Source organism: Muntiacus reevesi, chromosome 10 (genome assembly GCF_963930625.1).
Source record: "Muntiacus reevesi chromosome 10, mMunRee1.1, whole genome shotgun sequence".
Classification (NCBI taxonomy): domain Eukaryota; kingdom Metazoa; phylum Chordata; class Mammalia; order Artiodactyla; family Cervidae; genus Muntiacus; species Muntiacus reevesi.
The window spans coordinates 43,640,802-43,648,700 of NC_089258.1; the positions used below are offsets into that span (position 1 = coordinate 43,640,802).

Genomic DNA, 7,899 nt, shown 5'->3' on the forward strand with positions numbered 1-7,899 from the left:
ACAAATTTTTGCCTCACTTTTTAGAATCCCTTTTTCATGATGGGATAAGAGATCGAATATCACGGTGCATAAGATTATGGCCTCACATCATGCTCTCATCCTACGGACTCTTCTTTCTATGGTATCAGTACTTTCAAATCCTCATGCCCAAAAGTGAGCAGAGGACTCTAAAGTCAAATGTTCCTCCACTCATCCAAGAAATAGTTCTTGATCTTCAACTATGTGCATGTTTGTACTTTAGGGTCCTTGATACAGAGAGGGAGAAAATTTTGGTTTTCCCCTATCAAACGTATGTCTCCTTAGATTTCAGACAAGCATCACCCTTTCCAATCAGGTGTACAATTGTTTACTGGGTATGGGGTTTCAGCTTTGTAAAATGAAGAGTTCTGGAGAAGGTGGTGGTGGTAATAGCTATATGACACTAGGAATGTTCTGAATACACTCAATAGTATGTGTGCTCAGTCACTCAGTCGTGTCGGACTCTTTCTGACCCCATGGACTGTAGCCTGCCAGGCTCCTCTATCCATGGAATTTTCCAGGCAAGAGAACTGGGGTGGGTCACCAGTTCCTTCTCCAGGGGATCTCCCCGACCCAGGGAATGCATCTCCTGCATTGGCAGTCAGATTCTCTACCACTGAGCTACCTGGTGTGTGTCTCAACCACAATTGAAAAGAAAAGAAAAGGGGGAAACTGTGGGTCCTTTAATGGACCGGAGTCGAAGATGAGAAAGTGAAAGAAGGAAAGAGGCTAATATTCCCTGGGTTACGCAGCCGGCTTTCGCGTTCCAGGGAATCAGCCAGAAATAGAGAGAGAAAGAGAGGAAGAAAAAGAAAGACAGCAGACATGGGGACCAAAGCTCTGATGGAGCAAAGGTGTTTTAATCAACATGGCGTAGGCATATATACTGTCTTACAAGGTAGGTATTCTCAGCAAAGAGAAAGATTAAAATTCCAGACTTAACAAAACACAAGCTGATCCCTATTAAAGAGAGAAGAGGGTACATATCACCATAATGAGAAATGAACAAAGGAAATGTCTGGATTCCTCAGCCCAGGGAAAGGCATGCCTCTCCTCTTAATTCCTGGAATTAATAAGGGTCAGAGAGTTCCTGACAGATCCAAAACAGCACACAGGAAGCCTCCTGTTAAATGCTTCCTGACAGGAAACAAAACAAAACCAGATATACAGAATTACTAAGTATCTACTTTGGAGTTTTAAAAGGAAACAGATAAAGACAAAGTGCATGTGTCTGCTCTAGGCCTTGAAAATAGAGGCAAAATATATATCCCATGTCTTCTAGATCGGTACCACGTACATAGATGTACCATGTCTTCTAGATCTGTTCTAGACACGTCTGCCACTTTATAAATGTTAGATTTATTCTCCACACTGCTTACAATGTGCTTTTGATTATAATGAAATAGCACAAAGAAAATACACCCAACTTAACATCAAAGTTCTTGATCAAGAACACAAGAACATCCTTAAAAAATTCACACTTCCATGTAAGCAATTAAATAGGAATATATTTCTTCTGACAAAGAATTTTAACCAGAAGCTGGTAATAGTGACTGTCCTGCCCAGAACCAAACTAGGAGGATAGGGCACAGAATTTTGGATCCTGAATTTCCCCAGGGTACAAATACAGGAAAATCATTCCCTTACCGGACCGAGGCCTGTTCAGTCACCTCCTAAATAGGTGTGTAAACTGTTCTTTCCCCTAGGCTGACTCACCTCTCCTGTCACCTGCATGACCACCATCCTCCCTCTCGATTCCACCATCCACTATCCACATGGCGGCCAGGGTGGTCCTTACAACACAAACATGCCACCAGCGGCCCCCCAAGTTTAAAAATCTCCCCTGGTGTCGCCGTCGGCCTTCTCACTAAGCTACAGCCACACTGGCCTTTGGGAATGACCAGGTCCCTGGGCATCCCACCCTCTTTCAAGACTCAGGGCCTCTGCACATGCTGTTTCCTCCAAGAATGCTCTCTGCCCACAGTTACTTCCTTGCTAAAACCCACGTCTTCAGGCTCCAGCTGATGAGTCTCCTCCTCAGAGAGAATTTCCCGGATTTCTCCATCTACCAATATTTTGAGTGCATAACACTCTCTCCAAGTGTGGTGTTTTCCTTCACGGCACGTACTCTGACCCGCTTTACCTGCATTGAACATCTGCCTTCTGCATGACACTGTTGGTGGCCACGGGGGCAAACCTCTTGATTCTGCTGTTTACAACGGAAACACCAGAGCCCTTTATCAGCTCATAACTGCTGAGTACATATCTGTTGCATGAACAAATGAAGGACTTGGGAACCTGAGTGCAGGACTTTCCATTTCCCTTACATCTACTGCAGACCTCTTGCACATCAGTTCCTCATTCATCAGTATCTATCCTTAAACAGTCACTGCAAAGTGTTCCTACTGTTCTGTGTACTCCACACACCCTAACAGCACGCTACTGATTTATATGCTCAACTAACTGATGAAAACACTACCGAACAAGGCCAGGGACGAAATCTCAAGTTGCAGACATACTTCTCTCTAGGATGAGCTCTCAATAACTCATTTTTCCTCCAGCAGTCAGTAGTCTTGTATCTTATTCTTCACCCAATCACAGGTCCTCTGAAGTCTGTCGTTCAGCTCAAATTCTCCTCTGTGCCCACTCCCATGCTTGGCTCTGAACAGTCTGCAACTCCAGAACCCTCTAACCTACCAAACTGTACTGTTCTGCAGCACGAGTTCCCAGCCCACTTCACTCAAGCGTTCAGAAGTCACTGCTACTCCTGCTAAATTTACAAACTGCCTGTTCTCCCTTTAAACCCACTAAGGCCTCACCTGATGTAAACAAGCAGCGGAAACAAGACACTTCACTCGTCAGGTCTCTTACTTGCTCTAGTGTCATCTCTCTTGGATCCACCCTAATTCCGTTCAAGTCATACCAGTCAAACGAGAAGTATTTATTGAACCCCTACCATGTGCCAAGCACTATTTGGTCCCTAGAGACATAACAATCATTAACACAAACCCTCCTACTTCTGTATAGCTAGAGTATGATCAGACTCACAGAGAATTTAAAAAAAAGAAAACATATCTAAAAACTAATGTTAAGATGATCTGACATCAATATCATATTTCTGAAACTGTTTTAGAATATCAACTGACCAACTTACACATCAGGTAGGTTTTGCTCGCATAAAACTTTCATCTCCTCCAGATTCCGTCAGCCTCCTGGAACATATAAAATTACACTCCCTCATTCCCCCACCAAGTTTGTAGCAATACTCTATGCTTATGTACCTTATGAGAAACCAACAGTCCTTCCACACCTACTAACATGGCTATAATGACAAGTGTTGCAGAGGATGGGGAGAAACTGGAACCCTTGTCCAATGCAAGTAGGAATGTAAAATGGTACAGCCCTGTAGAAAACAGTCTTGTGGGTCCACAAAAAGTCAAATTTCGAATTCCCATATTATCCAGCAATTCCTCTCCTAGGTATACACTCAAGAGAACTGAATACCTATGTTCATACAAAGTATGTCTATTCAATGGACTATTGCTCAGTCAAAAAAAAAAAAGTGCTGATACATACAACAACATGAACTTTGAAAACACTGCTTAGTGAAATAAGCCAGACACAAAAGGACAAATATCGTTATGATGCAACTTATCTGAAATGTCTAGAATGGGCAAACTCATAGAAACAAAGTAGATTAGAGGCTACCAGGCTGAGGGGGTAGAAGAGCGGGTAGTTACTGCTTAAAAGCTATAGAGTTCATTTGGGGTTATGAAAAAGCTTTGGAAATAGAGGTGATGGTTGCACAACAATGTGAATATAATTAATGCCACTGAAGTGGACACAGAAGAATGGTTAGAAATGGCAACATTTAAGTTTTGCATCGTTTACCACAATTAAAAACAACAAAAAGGAATGACTTACTAACAAACTACACAATCAACACAGTCATTGAGGATAATCTTAAAGACACTGTACTGAGAAGTCAGACAGAAAGGAGTACACACTGTATGCTTCTAACTGGCCCTGTACAGAAAAGTTTGCAATTGCTGGCATGCTGACTCCAGAAATACAATTAAAAAGACAAATATAATCTGTAGGGGAAAGAAAATCCTTGGCTGCCTCAGGCTGCAGGTGGGAAGCAGCCAGTGCTGCAAAAGAGAAAAGAGAATCCTTGGGATGGCAGACATCTTGGTTGGGTTGCTGGTTACAAGGATTGCATACATTTGTCAAAACTCTAGTAAATGTGTACTGTGTTGTACATAAATTATACCTCAATAAAACTAATGACAAAAAGCCAATAGTCTACAGAAGTAATAACACATGACAAAAGCAAGTAAAATACTTATTTATTGGAAAAGGATCTTAAAAGGTTACTACCCACCGCCCCCCAAAAAAACCCCTACACACTGCTAGGATAGAAAACAGAAAAGTCAAAGGAGTTTTTCTGCTATCTACTTTGGCAAATTTCTAAAAAAACTTCCATTGGAAGGATAAAAACATGAGAATTATAAAACTCATAAATGCTACACAATGTCTGTCAACAAGCAACACTTACACCTGAAACACTGTAAATAAACTATATTTCAATTAAAAATTTTACCAAAAACACCCAATAATGCTGTAACAATGACAACCAAAAGAAAAAAAAAATCTCAAAACAAAACAACAGTAAGCAAGCCTTTTGCTGTTAGAGCCAAAATAAATACATTAGCGAAAAAAAAATGTTTTAGCACTACAGGTATAACTACAAAATTATACTATTTAATGCAGCTTCAAGGTAAGAAATGATTTCTAATGAAAAATGAAAGCTTGACTTCTACCTACTCTTTCATCAACTGGTTAAAAAGATATCATGGAAAAGTCTGCTTTACTAGAATTCAATTAAATATTCCTTTTATCACAAATATTATTTTAAGGGACAGCTGAAACTCTTCCACGATTAGATCAGCAGGTATACAAAAGACAAGTATGAAGTAAACTTGAAAAGATAAAACCGAGTTTCCAGATCTAAATTTTTATTTATTTTTTTAAGATTTAAACTTAAAATTCACACTGGGAATTGCATCATTTTGTGCTCCCACCTCCAGCTGTAAGCCCCTGGGAACTCAAGATAATTCTCCTAAAGACTGAAACGGTTATCAGTTCTACAGATACAAAGGGCATCATTCCAATCTGCCAAACACAGCACCTAACCATGAGGGATTCTGGAATGAAAAAGGCAGAGTCCCTGCTCTCAACCAGCTACCATCTGCCACGGAAGCATGATTCTCGAAAGCATGTTTGGGTCCAGGGTGTGAGGGGTCAATCAGATCAAGATCAATTCTTAGTCTAACCCAGCTCAGCTGTCCCAGTGGCCAGCCCCCAAAGGCAGCCAGGACTGCAAGAAAAGGTGCACCGACGCCCTCTAAGACCCAGAAAAGCCAGTGATTTTACACTTGTAAGTTCACCCCTGATTCCCCCCCTCCACCCTGCCACTTCCCAAAGTGGGACACCAACACTTCAAGTCTGAGCGAAACAGACAGTTGGACTCACAGGCTGAAAAGCCAGCACCTGTGGGCAGTGTCTGCGCCTTTGCGCTCCTTTCTCCCCATGTGACCTAGTCTTCCCACCCTAGTGGGGACTTATTGGAAAGCCTCCACCCCTCTCAAACATCTGGCTTAAAACTCAGCATTCAAAAACTGAGATCATGGTATCCAGTACCATCACTTCACGGCAAATAGATGGGGAAAAAGTGAAAACAGTGGCAGAATTTATTTTCTTGGGCTCCTAAATCATTGCAGATGGTGACAGCAGCGATGAAATTTAAAGACCCTGGCTCCTTGGAAGAAAAGCTATGACAAGCCTAGAGAGCGTTTTAAAAAGCAGAGATACCACCTTGCAGACAAAAGTCCCTATAGTCAAAGCTATGACTCTCCAGGAGTCATGTACGGATATGAGAGTTGGACCATAAAGAAGGCTGAGCACCGAAGAATTGATGCTTTTGTTAGAGAAGACTCTTGAGAGTCCCTTGGACAGCAAGGAAATCAATCCAGCCAAGCCTAAAGGAAATCAACCCTGAATATCCCTTGGAAGGACCGATGCTGATGCTGAAGCTCCAATACTTTGGCCACCTGATGTAAAGACCTGACTCATTGGAAAAGACCCTGATGCTGGGAAAGATTCAGGATATGACGAAGGAGAAGGGGGCTACAGAGGGTGACATGGTTGGATGACATCACTGACCCAATGGACATGAATTTGAGCAAACTCAGAGAGACAGGGAAGAACAGGGAAGCTTGGCGTCGTGCCTCAGTACATGCGGCCATAAAGACTGGGGCATGACTTAGGGACTGAACAACCACCCCTCTGAGTTCTACGTCTCCAGGGAACCTCCCACTGTGGTCTCCTAACTTTTTAGATAAGGTAACTGCCTGAAGTTGCAAGAATCAGACTGCAACCAAAGAAAACTGTTCAAGTTGGGGCTCTGCTTCCAACAGCTGCAAGTTCAGACAAGCCCTTTAACCTGATGCGTAATTCCAGTGGCTCAGCTTCCCCATCTGTTAAAAGGCCCAAGTGTCAGACTATGTGCTCTTGAATGTTCAAAACAAGACTCACCTTACCCAAAGGCTCTTCCTGCTGACTGCCAGATGTTTACTCTGCTACCTGAGAAAAGCCTCCAGAGAGGCGGTCCCTCCCCTCCTCGGCTACTCCTCTCACCTCCACCCCTGTCCTTGTACCTACCAGACCTGTCATCTCAGGACACGGTGTTCAGCGACCCCCGACCGGGCTGTTGACCACATCCATCTCTCCTGCTGTCTATTCTAACCCACTGAGAACCAGTCTTTCTTCTATCCGATCCGTTCCCCAAAGTGCTACGTGGTGGTTTAGTCCCTAAATCGTGTCCGACTCTTGCAAGCCCATGGACTGTAGACCGCCAGGCTCCTCTCTTCATGGGATTCTCCAGGCAGGAATACTGGAGTGCGTTGCCATTTCCTTTTCCAGAGGAGCTTCCCAACCCAAGAATCGAACCCGGGTCTCCTGCACTACAGGCAGATTCTTTACCGACTGAGCTATGAGCGAAGCCCAGTCATCCGTGGAGAAGCACCTTAATTAGTGAAGTGAAAGTCGCTCACTCTGACTCTTTGCAAAGTCTGACTCTTTGGGACAGTCCATGCCAGAAGAGTGGAGTGAGTAGCCTTTCCCTTCTCCAGAGGATCTTCCCAACCCAGGGATTGAATCCGGGTCTCCCACATTGCAGGCAGATTCTTGACCAGATGAGCCATAAGCGCTGCGACAGCTATCTAAACACAGAGTAATCCCATGGCTTCTCTGAAATGCCTTGTGAGTGAAGAGCGAACTTCAGGCTCCAGAGCCCCATTGCTGCCTACCGTTCCCCGGCGGGGAGGGGAGGGGGCTTGCAGGGCCGGCTCCCCGGTGGGGCTACCCTCACCACAGCCCTCAGGGCGCGGCCCTCACTCCCGGGATACCCTGTCCCCACCTCCCCGATGTAACTCTCACCTGAGCTCCAGCAGCCCGTCTCCCGGTCTCTCCGCGCGTCACCGGGGCGAGACGCCCACCGGAGGCCGCGCGCACAGCCGCTTCGAGGACGGGGGGCAGCGGGGGGCGCTGAGGAAGTGGCGGCGACGCCCCCGCGCGCGGGAAGCTGCCGAAACCGACCTGCCCACAGCCACGGAGTGGAACCACAGGCACACCCGCCAGCCCGCTCGCGGCTGCGCAGCCCCAGAACAGCGGCCCGCGAGGCGCCCGCTCGCCTCTGCCCTGACGGCGCCCCGCCTCAGGCAGCTTTCCGTCGGCCGCGCGGGGCGGTCCAGGGCCGGCTCCATGGCCTCTCGCAGAACGTGGCGCAAGCGCCTGGCGGAGAACTTAGGCCGGGCCTCT

The 7,899-nt window shown here is 45.5% G+C and overlaps 1 protein-coding gene across 1 annotated transcript in view; it reads right to left on the minus strand.

The window, feature by feature from the left end:
• Positions 1 to 7,627, minus strand: part of LOC136176345 (ankyrin repeat domain-containing protein 26-like) — a 92,764-nt gene extending 85,137 nt beyond the window's left edge. The window contains exon 1 of the mRNA XM_065946513.1: positions 7,519 to 7,627. The gene's annotated coding sequence lies outside the window, so the exon portion shown is untranslated. The remainder of the gene's footprint in view (positions 1 to 7,518) is intronic.
• Between the last annotated feature and the right edge of the window lie 272 nt (positions 7,628 to 7,899).